Below are 14541 nucleotides of genomic sequence, written 5' to 3'. Positions count from 1 at the left end.
ATAGAGAAATAGTCAACCACCTCAGCAGGAATAACCTTCTTAGTGACACGCAATATGATTTCCTTTCTGCAAGATCTACAGCAGATGTGCTAACGGTTATATCTCATAGGATTAGTGAATCTCTTGACAAAGGCTTCTTTTCTAGGGCAATTGCTCTTGACATATCAAAGGCCTTCGACAGGGTATGGCATAAAGGCCTACTTCACAAGATTTCCAGCTACGGTATAACTGGAAATGTTCTCTCTATCATTAAATCATTTCTCTCTGATAGGCTCATAAGAGTAGTGGTTGATTGACAAAAATCAGAGGCCTGCAGTATTAATGCTGGAGTCCCTCAAGGGTCCATCCTGGGCCCAACTCTCTTCCTGATCTATATCAATGATCTCCCTAAACACATACTTAAATCATTCGTTGACATCTATGGCAACACATCAAAGGCTGTAAATGACAAAGCTCTTTCTGATTCTCTCTCCTGATCTCGAGCGCGTGGTTCAGTGGGGGAAGACGTGGCTGGTTACCTTTAATGCATCTAAAACTAAACTCCTATCTTTACATCATCAACGCTCTGATCCCCATCTGGCATCAATTGAAATGGATGGCTCTCGTCTTGGGGAGGCTCCATGTTTTGACAAGCTTCTGGGCTTGACCTTCACTCCTGATCTGAAATGGAACACTTACATCAAATCTGTTGCCAAGGTCATAAATTAACGAATCCTATAGTGGATGAAACGCCGAATATTCAGTGTAGCTTAATCGCCATATATATTTCATAAATTACTATATATATCATAAATTACTATATATATGTATATATATCATAAATTACTATATATATATATCATAAATTACTATATATATATATATATATATTTGTTAGTACATTTTCATGTTTTTTTAAAGGTAGATAACTCTTATTTTTATTATCTCCCTTGAGAAAGCACACACACATATATGTATATATATATACATATATTTGTGAGTATATTTTCATATGGTTTCATAAAGGTAACTCTGACTTGAATTATCTGCCTTGATTAATATCCGAGAAGTTCTTTTTGTTTTAACTTATTTTAAAGCGTTTATTTACTTTGGAACATAACAAGTGTTCAGGCTCAAATTAGAACAAGACCGAGGTGACTGTCATGAGACCGTCGTCTCCCTGCATATTAAAACAAAGTCCCCACCAACCTCCATACGTAGTTAATTGTCATGTCGAAAATAGTAATATATCCAAAAATTACGAAAACTCTACAAGTGCAGAGTTCTTTATAGTTCAAAGTAATTTGTATGTTTGTTAAAAACTACTTCAAAAATGCTGTTTGACTTTAAGTGTCGTTTAAAGACAAAACCAATATTAAGTATTTAATTGTCATGCCGAAAATAGTAATATATCCAAAAATGACCAAAACTCACCAAGTGCAGAGTTCTTTATAGTTCAAACCAATATTAAGTAATTTTTTTTTTTTTTTTGCATACATTATTGCTGATATTCATGCTGCTCCTCTTTGATCAAATTGTCTCTAGGATGGATTAGGGTTGGGGGTCAGGGTTAGCTTTTTTTTTTTTTATTTGATATGTAATTCTATGTCGATTTTTTTTAATGTTTTCGAGTATGCTGAAAACGAATATCACAATTAAATTCGGGGCTTATAAATCGTTTACCAGATATCAATAAACATGATGTATAACAAATAGATAACACAGAAAATAGACTTATAGTTTTAAAAGGTTTATTAGAAGAAAAATATGTAACCCACAGTGGGGACCCTAACAGGTACTACCACTCCGGGTCAGAGTGGACCTGGGAGCAATGGTAATTAAAGGGTGGCTCCACACTCCCCAAGCCTGCTTATGGAGCTTTACCATCGGATACAGTTTAAGGTCATATCCAGGACCCTGAAGTGGCGGCGGCTATCCTGTTCTTGTAGAAATTTTGGATGGGAGTGGTCTTCTTCTGGGAGAAGTTTCGGCTGGTTGCTAAAAAAAAAAAAAAAAAAGAAAAAAGAGACAAGTTTTAATCCAACGGAAATGGAATCATGTCGTTACAAGTCCGAGTAATTTTTAAATGGATATATCTATAAAAGTGAAAGTGTACAACTTATAGTATAAACCATTCAAATGTTAGATATAGTTTCCTTGGCCATGGATCTAACGTAATAAATTCATATGACCCTTAATCAATAATGGTTAATGTGTCAAAGTTAAAAATAAAGGAAAAATATATATAAGTGTAATTATTACTTCACGCGACAAATAGCTAGGGGGTTGCTTTAATCCACGATGTATTTGTAAGTCATGCCGTGCTTTCTTTTCTCTAGCTTTAATTTAAACCTACGTCACTGCCAGTGGTCATACACAAACACATAACGGGTTCTAGCCTTCCTCCCTGCTACCACGCGTTTTTCCTTGTTTGGCTCAACACAAAACCCCCACAACTCCCACGGCTAAAATGTTAGTTTTGTACAAAGTACTGAGATGCCAGACAATTATGCTAGTTTAGAACTTTCAGGTCCAAGTAATCAGCCACATTTTTCAGTTTTGGGGCATAAATATTACTGCAAAGGCGTGTAAAGGGCAAACTCGAATTTGAGCGCAATCGTTATTCTAATAATTGCTAATTTTTAATATGCCATTATTATTATCATCATTTTCTTATATGGATCAGCAAGATATTTTTACTAGTAATAAGTTTATTTTTAGAACAGCTTATCACTTATTCTCTGGTATATTTTTGGTTTTAAAGTATTATTTTAGTATTAGTGTTTAATCTTTCCGTATTTATACAATTTAACATTTTGATATTTACATTTATGTCGAGGTTTAGTGTTTATTATTTGATCAGTTATAATTTAATTTAGCGCTAATTTATAAGTTATGTTTTAGTATCTAATCATGATTTTTTTGTTTTTAATTATTAGTTTTAGTTTTTATAGTTATTTAATATATTATAATTTATTAGAATATATTAACAGTAGTAAAATTATATTACTGATCCATAATGAAAATGATAATTATAGCTGGAACAATTACATCGAGAGCATTGCCAGGGCCGCTGCGAGGAAGGTGGGCTCTCTCTCTCTCTCTACCGTGCTAGAAAACTTCTAACACCCGAAAGTATCCTGTACCTCTCCAACAAGGCCACTATTCGCCCATGTATGGAGTATTGCTGTCATATTTGGGCTGGTGCATCGGCTACTAGTCTCTCACTCCTTGACAGGGTTCAAAAGAGAGTCGCAAATCTGATAGGCCCTAAACTGGCATCTAAGCTTCAGCCTCTGTCCCATCGTCGAAACGTTGCATCCCTCTGCCTGTTCTACAAGTATTATAATGGTGAATGCTCTGATGAACTGCATGCAAGCACTTTTGCCCCCACAACGTAAACACCCTCGACAGACCCGACAAGCTGCAAAATCCCACCCCCACACTGTAGAGATCCCTACATTTAAAAGATCTTTCTACTCCAGTAGTTTCTTCCCCAGAACTGCTAGAATTTGGAATTCCATTCCAGGTCACTGCTTCCCCAACTGTACTGACATGCATAAGTTCAAGTGCAACGTGAACCAACACCTCCCTGCCCAAATCCCTACATAGTACCCTAGTAGATGTTTCCCCCTGATAGTGGCAAAGTGCCTTGTTTGGGGTGAAAATGTAATAAAAAAAAAAAAAAAATAGTAATGTAAATATTTGTATATAATTACAAAGCATATTGTTCATGCATTTACATACAAATCCACATGAACAAGGAAACCTATCTCTCTCTCTCGGCAAAAATGAGTTCAAACTGAAGAAATGTTATATATAATTGTTTTCGGCTAACTTTACCAAATCTGTGCGTATGGTAAAAATAAGTAAAAAAAAACAAGTAATGTTCAACGCTGCAAGAGAACTAGAAAGAGAATAAAAGTTAATAGACAGGATAAAGTCTGGAACAAAAAGAGAAAAAAGAAATTAGCGAAATTTATCAGGTGCGAAAAAAGCGAGTAATGTTCAACGGTACTGGAGAACAAGAAAAGAAAGGGCCAATTAGAAGCTGGAATCATCAAAAGTCATTAGACAAAAAAGAAATCACGTAAATAGGACGCCATTTATCAGGTGCTGTAAAGAAATGCTCTTTTAGAATCTTCAAGTCTCAACACTCACTAGTAAAAATAAGTCAAAAACAAGTAATGTTCAACGCTGCAAGAGAACTAGAGAACTAGAAAGAGAATAAAAGTTAATAGACAGGATAAAGTCTGGAACAAAAAGAGAAAAAAGAAATTAGCGAAATTTATCAGGTGCGAAAAAAGCGAGTAATGTTCAACGGTACTGGAGAACAAGAAAAGAAAGGGCCAATTAGAAGCTGGAATCATCAAAATAGGGGTAGGCTATAGAAGCAAAATTTTTCAAATAAATGCCAAAAGTGGCTTATTATATGTAAATAGATGGGAACAAAAAAATTGGAGGGTCACTGGCCCCAAACGTGATTTGACCGCGTCAACGCGTGAAAATGGCCCAAATTTCGGCCCCGAACACACTTAATCACTTATTGAAAGCCACAGGATGCATTTTTTGACTATAAATGCATTTGTATCATTAAATCTAACATTCCCATTGGCTATCTCACAAGTACGGTTTTTTAAGGGTATCTCAGAGTCCAAAATGGGTCAAAATTGCCCCAAAAGTAGCCAAAAATGGTCGGAAATCACGGATTTTCCAAAATGCACCTCCCAAGACACACAGGGTGCAATTTTTGACCATAAATGGCTCTATAAATTTAAATCTAACATTCTCACTGGCTATCCCACCTATATAGGGCTTTTCAAGGTATCTTAAGGGTTCAAAATGGGTCAAATTTACCCAAAAATTAGCCAAAAATGAATGAAAATCACGGATAATCCCCAAAATGCAGGTATTATATCTCATCGGGCTCCTATAAACACTCCTGTATGGCTTTTTACAGTTGGAAGACTTCCATTTGTATTTAGAGATCTTTGGGTCAAAACAATCCAAAAATGACAAAATTACGCTTTACGGTACATAACATATGAATCATTAGTTCATTCATCAATGATACTTTTTAGAAACATTGTAACTTTACTACATCAACTTCTCAGAAAGTAATTAATTGTAAATTGAACATTGAATGTCAATAAAATGCTGTCCAAGAAGAGTCTGAATTCATAGTGTTCTCATAGTTACCCCAAAATTGATGAAAATGGCCCTCGATTCGCTATTTCTAGATTTGTAACCAATATATTGAATAACTTGATAAAAGCTATGAGTAATTAGCAAAGGAATTATTTTGTTATTTCAAGACACAGCTTCACTTCACATTACTTTAAAATCATACAACAGTAAAATATCAATATAATGCATTAAATGTTGGCTGCAGCACAGGAATTTGCTACAGCTATTTTGATTGACTCCTGGAAATTCCGTGCACCAGTTCGCAGATTGTAAGTGACATGTGTTTGGCTGGCGATCTCGGTACATGGGACAGTGCTACGGATTGTACCCGATCTGTTTAATGAGTAGTTCAAATTGTTTGAGGTATCATGCTCTGGCACAATGAGCCATTTGCGAGAGAGAGAGACTTTTGATCGGCAAAGAATCTTCGTTCATGTACATCAAATTCATCAGGATTCACATCTTTTGAAAGTATATTGAGAAGGACATGGTGCTCTCGTTTCCATTTAATTATATTCACACGTCTGGAACCCTTTGCTTTGTAGACATCTTTATCGTAAATTTTTAGCCATCGATCAAGTTTATGTTTTATCCCAGGTATTGTAACATAACGAACATCACTTCCAAAGGCTTTCTGCCACAATTGTAGTAATCGCAAGGAGAACTGGTCAATATGATTTTTCTGTGTCGTGGTACCATATTTGGCAGCATGATGTTGCTGCACAGCTTGAACACATTCAGCCTCAGTTGGAAGAGAATCAAGCAGAAGATAAGTCCAATCGTCGTAATTATAATCTTAGTTCAATCAAATTCACAATTAATGCAATGCAATGTTATCGTGTCTATTTAAAGATGCCATTCCATTGATACAGAAAGAAAACATTTCCTTATTTGGTAATTTTCCATCTATAACTCAAATTAAGCCCCTTTTTGACAACCTATGTTGATTCTTAGGGACTTTTTGACTCATTGGCTAAATCGGCCATATTTAGCCCCTTTTAAAGGTCCTTATACCCCTCATTAACAGTGCAAAAGTTAGGAGAGTGCCTGCTTCAAGCATTTCCCAACAGTTTCTGCCATGTAGAGGTGTCTTTGAGCCCATGGGAGGTGCATTTTGGAAAATCTGTGATTTCCGACCATTTTTGGCTAATTTTGGGGTAATTTGACCCATTTTGGACTCTGAGATACCCTAAAAAAAACCCTACTTGTGGGATAGCCAATGGGAATGTTAGATTTAATGATACAAATGCATTTATAGCGAAAAAATGCACCCTGTGGCTTTCAATAAGTGATCAAGTGTGTTCGGGGCCGAAATTTGGGCCATTTTCACGCGTTGACGCGGTCAAATCACGTTTGGGGCCAGCGACCCTCCAATTTTGACCCATTTTGAACAAAATCACTTGTTCCCATCTATTTACATATAAATGAAGGTTTTTTTTGGCATTTATTTGAAAAATTTTGTTTCTATAGCCTACCCCTAATCAAAAGTCATTAGACAAAATGAAATCAAGTAAATAGGACATTATAAGAAAAAATTCATCAGGTGCTGTAAAGAAATGCTCTTTTAGAATCTTCAAGTCTCAACACTCATTAGTAAAAAATAACTAAAAAAAAAACAAGTAATGTTCAACGCTGCAAGAGAACTAGAAAGAGAATAAAAGTTAATAGACAGGATAAAGTCTGGAACAAAAAGAGAAAAAAGAAATTAGCAAAATTTATCAGGTGCGAAAAAAGCGAGTATTGTTCAACGGTACTGGAGAACAAGAAAAGAAAGGGCCAATTAGAAGCTGGAATCATCAAAAGTCATTAGACAAAAAAGAAATCAAGTAAATTAAGAAATTAACTGAAACCCATCTAAAACAAAGCAAATTCAGCAGCTGGTACAAAACAAGTGCTGAAAAGGTGGTTTAGAGTCCTGAAGTCTCAACAATCACTAGAAAATTAGAAATAAATCAAGGTAGTGGTTGCAGCACCACCAAGACACATTGATACAATAAATGAAACCTTTATGAATTCGATGGGAAGTTGGAGTTGCTTATAAAAAAAAAATATATTATTACTTACTTTAGGAATTTCTGGAACTGCTTCCAAGATGGGGATGAGAGGGGTCATGGGTGTTGCTGCTGCTGGTGCTGAAAACTTGAATAACTTTTTCTTTTTTTTTAATTGTTTTTTTTTCTTTTTTTGGTTTGTTTGTTTTATTTATTTTCCTTTATTTCATAGCATTTTATTTTTATGAAATTATTTTTTTGGAAATTATAATTAGGAAATAACAATACTTACTTTATGACTTTCTGGAACTGCATCCAATATTGGGATGACAGGGTCATGGCTGTTGCTGTTGAAACCTGTAATAACTAGTTGTATTATTATTTTTACATTTTTTTTTCGGTTTATTTTCCTTTAGATCACAGTATTTTATTTTTTGTTAAATTTTCTTTTTTTAAAAAATTATAATTAGAAGAAGATATCAATACTTACTTTATGACTTTCTGGAACTGCATCCAATATTGGGATGACAGGGTCATGGCTGTTGCTGTTGAAACCTGTAATAACTAGTTGTATTATTATTTTTACATTTTTTTTTTTCGGTTTATTTTCCTTTAGATCACAGTATGTTATTTTTTGTGAAATTTTCTTTTTTTAAAAAATTATAATTAGAAGAAGATATCAATACTTACTTTATGACTTTCTGGAACTGCATCCAATATTGGGATGACAGGGTCATGGCTGTTGCTGTTGAAACCTGTAATAACTAGTTGTATTTTGCATTATTATTTTTACATTTTGTTTTTGTTTTATTTATGTTACTTTAGTACATTGCATTTTACTGAGTGTATGTTAATTATTTTGTTAATTTTTATTAAAATAAAATACCTGTAACAGAAAAATAATTTTGGTTATGATCATGCATGGGTGAATATTTTCGGTTAGACTTGCTAAAGTTGGTTAAAGGAAATACAAGCAGAAAGGAATTCGTTTTAATCACTAGCAACACAACGAAATAAATACTTACCTGAGGATTGTGCTGATTCTAACTAGAAGCTGCAGTAATGGAAAAGAGGAAAATTAAACTTGTCAATTACAAAAACTGAAATCGAAAAGAAGAAACGCTTGATGCTTTACTCACCTCTGGCTGGTCGTGGTCGCCATCAAACTGAAAAAGGAGGGAAAGGGTGGAATCTACTAGTTACCAGGTACCGTACAAGAAAGGACAGTCTGGCCAGGTAGGTGATGATCTCCCCAAAGTGGAGCGCTGCATAAAACATGCATTGCTACGAACATCCTCCGAAAAAGGCGGTTTCTACTCGGAATAAAAGGCGGAGCAGAAAACGGAAGTGTTCTCTCTACTCAACACGATTCCTAGAGAGATACCACAAGATTGTGCGTGAATGTGGAAGAGCCTATGAAAACTCACAAAACTGCCATTCCTACTATCGTATCGGATATTATTAATCGGAGGTCCATCATTGCATTACTGCCCCAGCTCGTAGTTGATAGATAGTAGGAATAATATTACCAGCGCCCTTCAGGCAGCTTGTGAGAACACACAAACTAATGGTAGTATTACTCTAGTCGTTCCTGGTCGAATGGAGCCATGCATGCATTATGTAGTAACACGAGCACGTGTCGCCTGATAAGAAAGAGCGTAGGCTCACCCACTTGGGGAGATTCCCTATCCAGACTTGCACCTATTTGTACACCTGGAACCGGACTCAGAACCTCGACAATGAGGAGAGTCAAGGAGAGCAAGGTGTTGAACTACCTAAAGAGGTCACCATATAAAACAAGCGTTGCTGTGAACAACCTTCCAAAACGAGGGAAGGGACTTTTTGTTCTCTCTACCCAACAGGATTCCTAGAGAGATACCACTAGATTGTGCGTGAATGTGGAAGAGCCTATGTAAGCTCACAAAACTGCCATTCCTACTATCGTATCGGATATTATTAATCGGAGGTCCATCATTGCATTACCGCCCCAGCTCATAGTTGATAGATAGTAGGAATAATATTACCAGCGCCCTTCAAGCAGCTTGTGAGCACACGCAAACTAATAGCAGTATTACTCTAGTCGTCCGTAGTCGAGTGGAGGCACGCGTGAATTACATAGTAGAAACACGAGCACGTGTCGCTCCCTCTTCGGGGGAATTCGGAAAAGCGCACCTTGCGCTGCAGGTATTTGTTGAGCTGGGAGTTGACTCAACACCTCGACACTGAGAAAAGAGCTTTAGAAAAGCTCCAGATTAGTTACCTGCAAAGTCGAGGAAAGTTGGAGGACCAGGCCTGCGAAGGAGAACACACACAATTTGGGCCTTGATGGAAGCACACGGGAGAGAGGGAGGCCCATTTTTCTCATTCGGGGGAGTGTTCTCCTTCCAGCCTGCTCGAGCACGTCTTTTCTGCTCGCCACATGCAAGCGTATAAAAAGACGACCAGATGACGGACGCAACAAACTCATGCCATCATTAACTGGATTTTGATCGGGTTCCGTACAACAAGGTGTTGAACTCCCTAAAGAGGGCACCATATAAAACAAGCGTTGCTGCGAACAACCTTCCAAAACGAGGGAAGGGACTTTTTGTTCTCTCTACCCAACAGGATTCCTAGAGAGATACCACAAGATTGTGCGTGAATGTGGAAGAGCCTATGAAAGCTCACAAAACTGCCATTCCTACTATCGTATCGGATATTACTAATCGGAGGTCCATCATTGCATTACCGCCCCAGCTCGTAGTTGATAGATAGTAGGAATAATATTACCAGCGCCCTTCAAGCAGCTTGTGAGCACACGCACACTAATTGTAGTATTACTCTAGTCGTTCCTGGTCGAATGGAGCCATGCATGCATTATGTAGTAATAAAATAAAATACCTGTAACAGAAAAATAATTCTGGCTATGATCAAGCATGGGTGATTATTTTTGGTTAGACTTGCAAAAGTTGGTTAAAGGAAATATAAGCAGAAAGGAATTCGTTTTAATCACTAGCAACACAACGAAAGAAATACTTACCTGAGGACTTGTGCTGATTCTAACTAGAAGCTGCAGTAATGGAAAAGAGGAAAATTAAACTTGTCAATTACAAAAACTGAAATCGAAAAGAAGAAACGCTTGATGCTTTACTCACCTCTGGCTAGTCGTGGTCACCAGCAAACTGAAAAACGAGGGAAAGGGTGTAATCCACTCGTTACCAGGTTTCGTACAGGAAAGGACAGTCTGGCCAGGTAGGTGATGATCTCCCCAAAGTGGAGCGCTACATAAAACATGCATTGCTACGAACATCCTCCGAAAAAGGCGGTTTCTACTCGGAATAAAAGGCGGAGCAGAAAACGGAAGTGTTCTCTCTGCTCAACACGATTCCTAGAGAGATACCACGAGATTGTGCGTGAATGCGGAAGAGGCGATGAAAGCTCACAAAACTGCCATTCCTACTATCGTATCGGATATTGTAACTCGGAGGTCCATCATTGCATTACCGCCCCAGCTCGTAGTTGATAGATAGTAGGAATAATATTACCAGCGCCCTTCAAGCAGCTTGTGAGCACACGCAAACTAATGGTAGTATTACTCTAGTCGTTCCTGGTCGAATGGAGCCATGCATGCATTATGTAGTAATAAAATAAAATACCTGTAACAGAAAAATAATTCTGGTTATGATCAAGCATGGGTGAATATTTTTGGTTAGACTTGCTAAAGTTGGTTCAAGGAAATATAAGCAGAAAGGCATTCGTTTTAATCACTAGCAACACAATGAAAGAAATACTTAACTGAGGACTTATGCTGATTCTAACTAGAAGCTGCAGTAATACAAAAGAGGAAAATTAAACTTGTCAATTACAAAAACTGAAACCGAAAAGAAGAAACGCTTGATGCTTTACTCACCTCTGGCTGGTCGTGGTCGCCATCAAACTGAAAAAGGAGGGAAAGGGTGGAATCCACTAGTTACCAGGTACCATACAGGAAAGGACAGTTTGGGCAGGTAGGTGATGATCTCCCCAAAGTGGAGCGCTACATAAAACATGCATTGCTACGAACATCCTCCGAAAAAGGCGGTTTCTACTCGGAATAAAAGGCGGAGCAGAAAACGGAAGTGTTCTCTCTACTCAACACGATTCCTAGAGAGATACCACAAGATTGTGCGTGAATGTGGAAGAGCCTATGAAAACTCACAAAACTGCCATTCCTACTATCGTATCGGATATTATTAATCGGAGGTCCATCATTGCATTACCGCCCCAGCTCGTAGTTGATAGATAGTAGGAATAATATTACCAGCGCCCTTCAGGCAGCTTGTGAGAACACACAAACTAATGGTAGTATTACTCTAGTCGTTCCTGCTCGAATGGAGCCATGCATGCATTATGTAGTAACACGAGCACGTGTCGCCTGATAAGAAAGAGCGTAGGCTCACCCACTTGGGGAGATTCCCTATCCAGACTTGCACCTATTTGTACACCTGGAACCGGACTCAGAACCTCGACAATGAGAAGAGTCAAGGAGAGCAAGGTGTTGAACTACCTAAAGAGGTCACCATATAAAACAAGCGTTGCTGTGAACAACCTTCCAAAACGAGGGAAGGGACTTTTTGTTCTCTCTACCCAACAGGATTCCTAGAGAGATACCACTAGATTGTGCGTGAATGTGGAAGAGCCTATGAAAGCTCACAAAACTGCCATTCCTACTATCGTATCGGATATTATTAATCGGAGGTCCATCATTGCATTACCGCCCCAGCTCGTAGTTGATAGATAGTAGGAATAATATTACCAGCGCCCTTCAAGCAGCTTGTGAGCACACGCAAACTAATAGCAGTATTACTCTAGTCGTCCGTAGTCGAGTGGAGGCACGCGTGAATTACATAGTAGAAACACGAGCACGTGTCGCTCCCTCTTCGGGGGAATTCGGAAAAGCGCACCTTGCGCTGCAGGTATTTGTTGAGCTGGGAGTTGACTCAACACCTCGACACTGAGAAAAGAGCTTTAGAAAAGCTCCAGATTAGTTACCTGCAAAGTCGAGGAAAGTTGGAGGACCAGGCCTGCGAAGGAGAACACACACAATTTGGGCCTTGATGGAAGCACACGGGAGAGAGGGAGGCCAATTTTTCTCATTCGGGGGAGTGTTCTCCTTCCAGCCTGCTCGAGCACGTCTTTTCTGCTCGCCACATGCAAGCGTATAAAAAGACGACCAGATGACAGACGCAACAAACTCATGCCGTCATTCATTAACTGGATTTTGATCGGGTTCCGTACAACAAGGTGTTGAACTCCCTAAAGAGGGCACCATATAAAACAAGCGTTGCTGCGAACAACCTTCCAAAACGAGGGAAGGGACTTCTTGTTCTCTCTACTCAACAGGATTCCTAGAGAGATACCACAAGATTGTGCGTGAATGTGGAAGAGCCTATGGAAGCTCACAAAACTGCCATTCCTACTATCGTATCGGATATTATTAATCGAAGGTCCATCATTGCATTACCGCCCCAGCTCGTAGTTGATAGATAGTAGGAATAATATTACCAGCGCCCTTCAAGCAGCTTGTGAGCACACACAAACTATTTTAGTATTACTCTAGTCATCCGTAGTCAAGTGGAGGCACGCATGCATTACACAGTAGAAACACGAGCACGTGTCGCTCCCTCTTCGGGGAAATTCGGAGAAGCGCACCTTGCACTGCAGGTATTTGTTGAGCTGGAAGTGTGGACTCAACACCCCGACACTGATAAAAGAGCTTTAGAAAGCCTCCAAACCAGTTACCTGCAAAGTCGGGGAAACTTGGAGAAGCAGGCCTGCGGAGGAGAACACGCTCAAATGGGGCCTTGGAAGCAAACGGGAGGGGTTAGGGTTAGGATAAGGGAAAGGGATAGGGTAAGGCCCATTTTTCTTTTTTTGTTCGGGGAATGTTCTCCTTTCAGCCTGCTCCTTCCTTAACACGTCTTCTTTGCTCGCCACATGCAAGCGTATAAAAAGACGACCAGATGACGGACGTCATTTCCTGGATTTTGTTTTGCCAGAGCCCATTTAGCCGTGTAGTTGTTGTTCAACTACAACGTTACACCCCCCTACCACGGTGAGGATAGGGTTGGACTTTAGGGGGGAAAATACACATCCACATTTACTAATCTTACTCTTGCAATGTTGTTGTAATAAACAGAAAATTAGGAAATTCTTTAATGATTGCATTTTCGTAATTTTGGGATATGTTACGATTGTCGACTACAACTCAGTAGCTATGATTCTTTTTTTTTTTTTTTTTTTTTTTTAAATATCAATTCAAAATGGCGACCGACTCTCTCTTTAACACGGTAAGTTCGGGAAAAGGTGTTATAAATAATAAACTAGACAAAATACTATTAAAAAACCACCAAATATATGTCAAGTTATGTCACGGTAACATATATTGAGCGAATTTCTAACAGTATTTTGTCTAGTTTATTATTTATTACATCTTTTTCCGAACTTACCGTGTTAAAGAGAGAGTCGGGCGCCATTTTGAATTTTCCAATATATCGGTAAACACTGTTTTTTCGAGCTGAATAAACATGTTTAATTTAATAAAAACACGAAAATTATATACACTTTGGTAAAAAAGTAAGTTATCTTGCCTTTGATAACATTTATTTGTTATATATTTGTTTTTTGACAACTTTTTCGAATCTATGTGTACAGTACTAATACACACCCGGTTATTCTATATTAAATAAATACTGAAATCAAATTATGAATAAAAAAAAATATAAAAAAAACTGAACTAATTTGGTGGGCTGAAATAAGGAACCAAGCAGAGAGCCGATGCGAGGTTAAAGAGACAGACAGACAGAGGATGTAGTTGGAGAGATACAGTACAGCTAGATAGATAGATAGATAGATAGATAGATAGACAGATAGATAGACAGACAGACAGACAGACAGATAGATAAATATTTTTAATTTAAATCTAAATTAACGTCTTCTTATTTAATTTGTTAGGTGAAAGTCTACATATAATATTATTTAAACAAATAAAATCAGTAAACGTTTTTCGTAATTTTTGTACATCTTACTATTGGCGACTTTACAAGTGAGTTTGTAAATCAATTTTAACGTCATTCGACTGTTAGGTGGAAAGCACACATAAATACGACGTTAATATTTCACACCGGTGGTCAATAAACTGCACGAGTACTCAAACATCTCTCAACCAAACAAAGGTGAAAAAAACTAAACAAATAAAATCAGTAAACGGTCGGTAATTTCCGTAACGCCGACCACAACACTCGTGAAATTCCGTGAGACAAGTTCGTCAAGGGAGACAATGAAGATTTCCGATTATCTGCCCTTGATTTCTTAGTCTGCCTTTTGCTTATATACGCCATATCAACCCTTTTCCACGTTATTTAAT

General features: G+C 37.9%; 1 long non-coding RNA gene across 1 annotated transcript; it reads right to left on the bottom strand.

The window, feature by feature from the left end:
• Positions 1-1713: 1713 nt before the first annotated feature.
• On the bottom strand, positions 1714-10280 carry LOC145248799 (uncharacterized). Its single transcript, XR_013863402.1, has 2 exons — positions 7450-10280; positions 1714-1977 (listed from the first exon to the last, which is right to left on the bottom strand). It is a non-coding gene; the product is annotated as an uncharacterized LOC145248799 (long non-coding RNA).
• Between the last annotated feature and the right edge of the window lie 4261 nt (positions 10281-14541).

This window comes from Euprymna scolopes, chromosome 27 (assembly GCF_053919585.1).
Source record: "Euprymna scolopes isolate OS-2025 chromosome 27, ASM5391958v1, whole genome shotgun sequence".
Lineage (NCBI taxonomy): Eukaryota > Metazoa > Mollusca > Cephalopoda > Sepiida > Sepiolidae > Euprymna > Euprymna scolopes.
The sequence above is the reverse complement of the archived record's forward strand: the minus strand, read 5'-3'. Positions and strand labels throughout refer to the sequence as shown.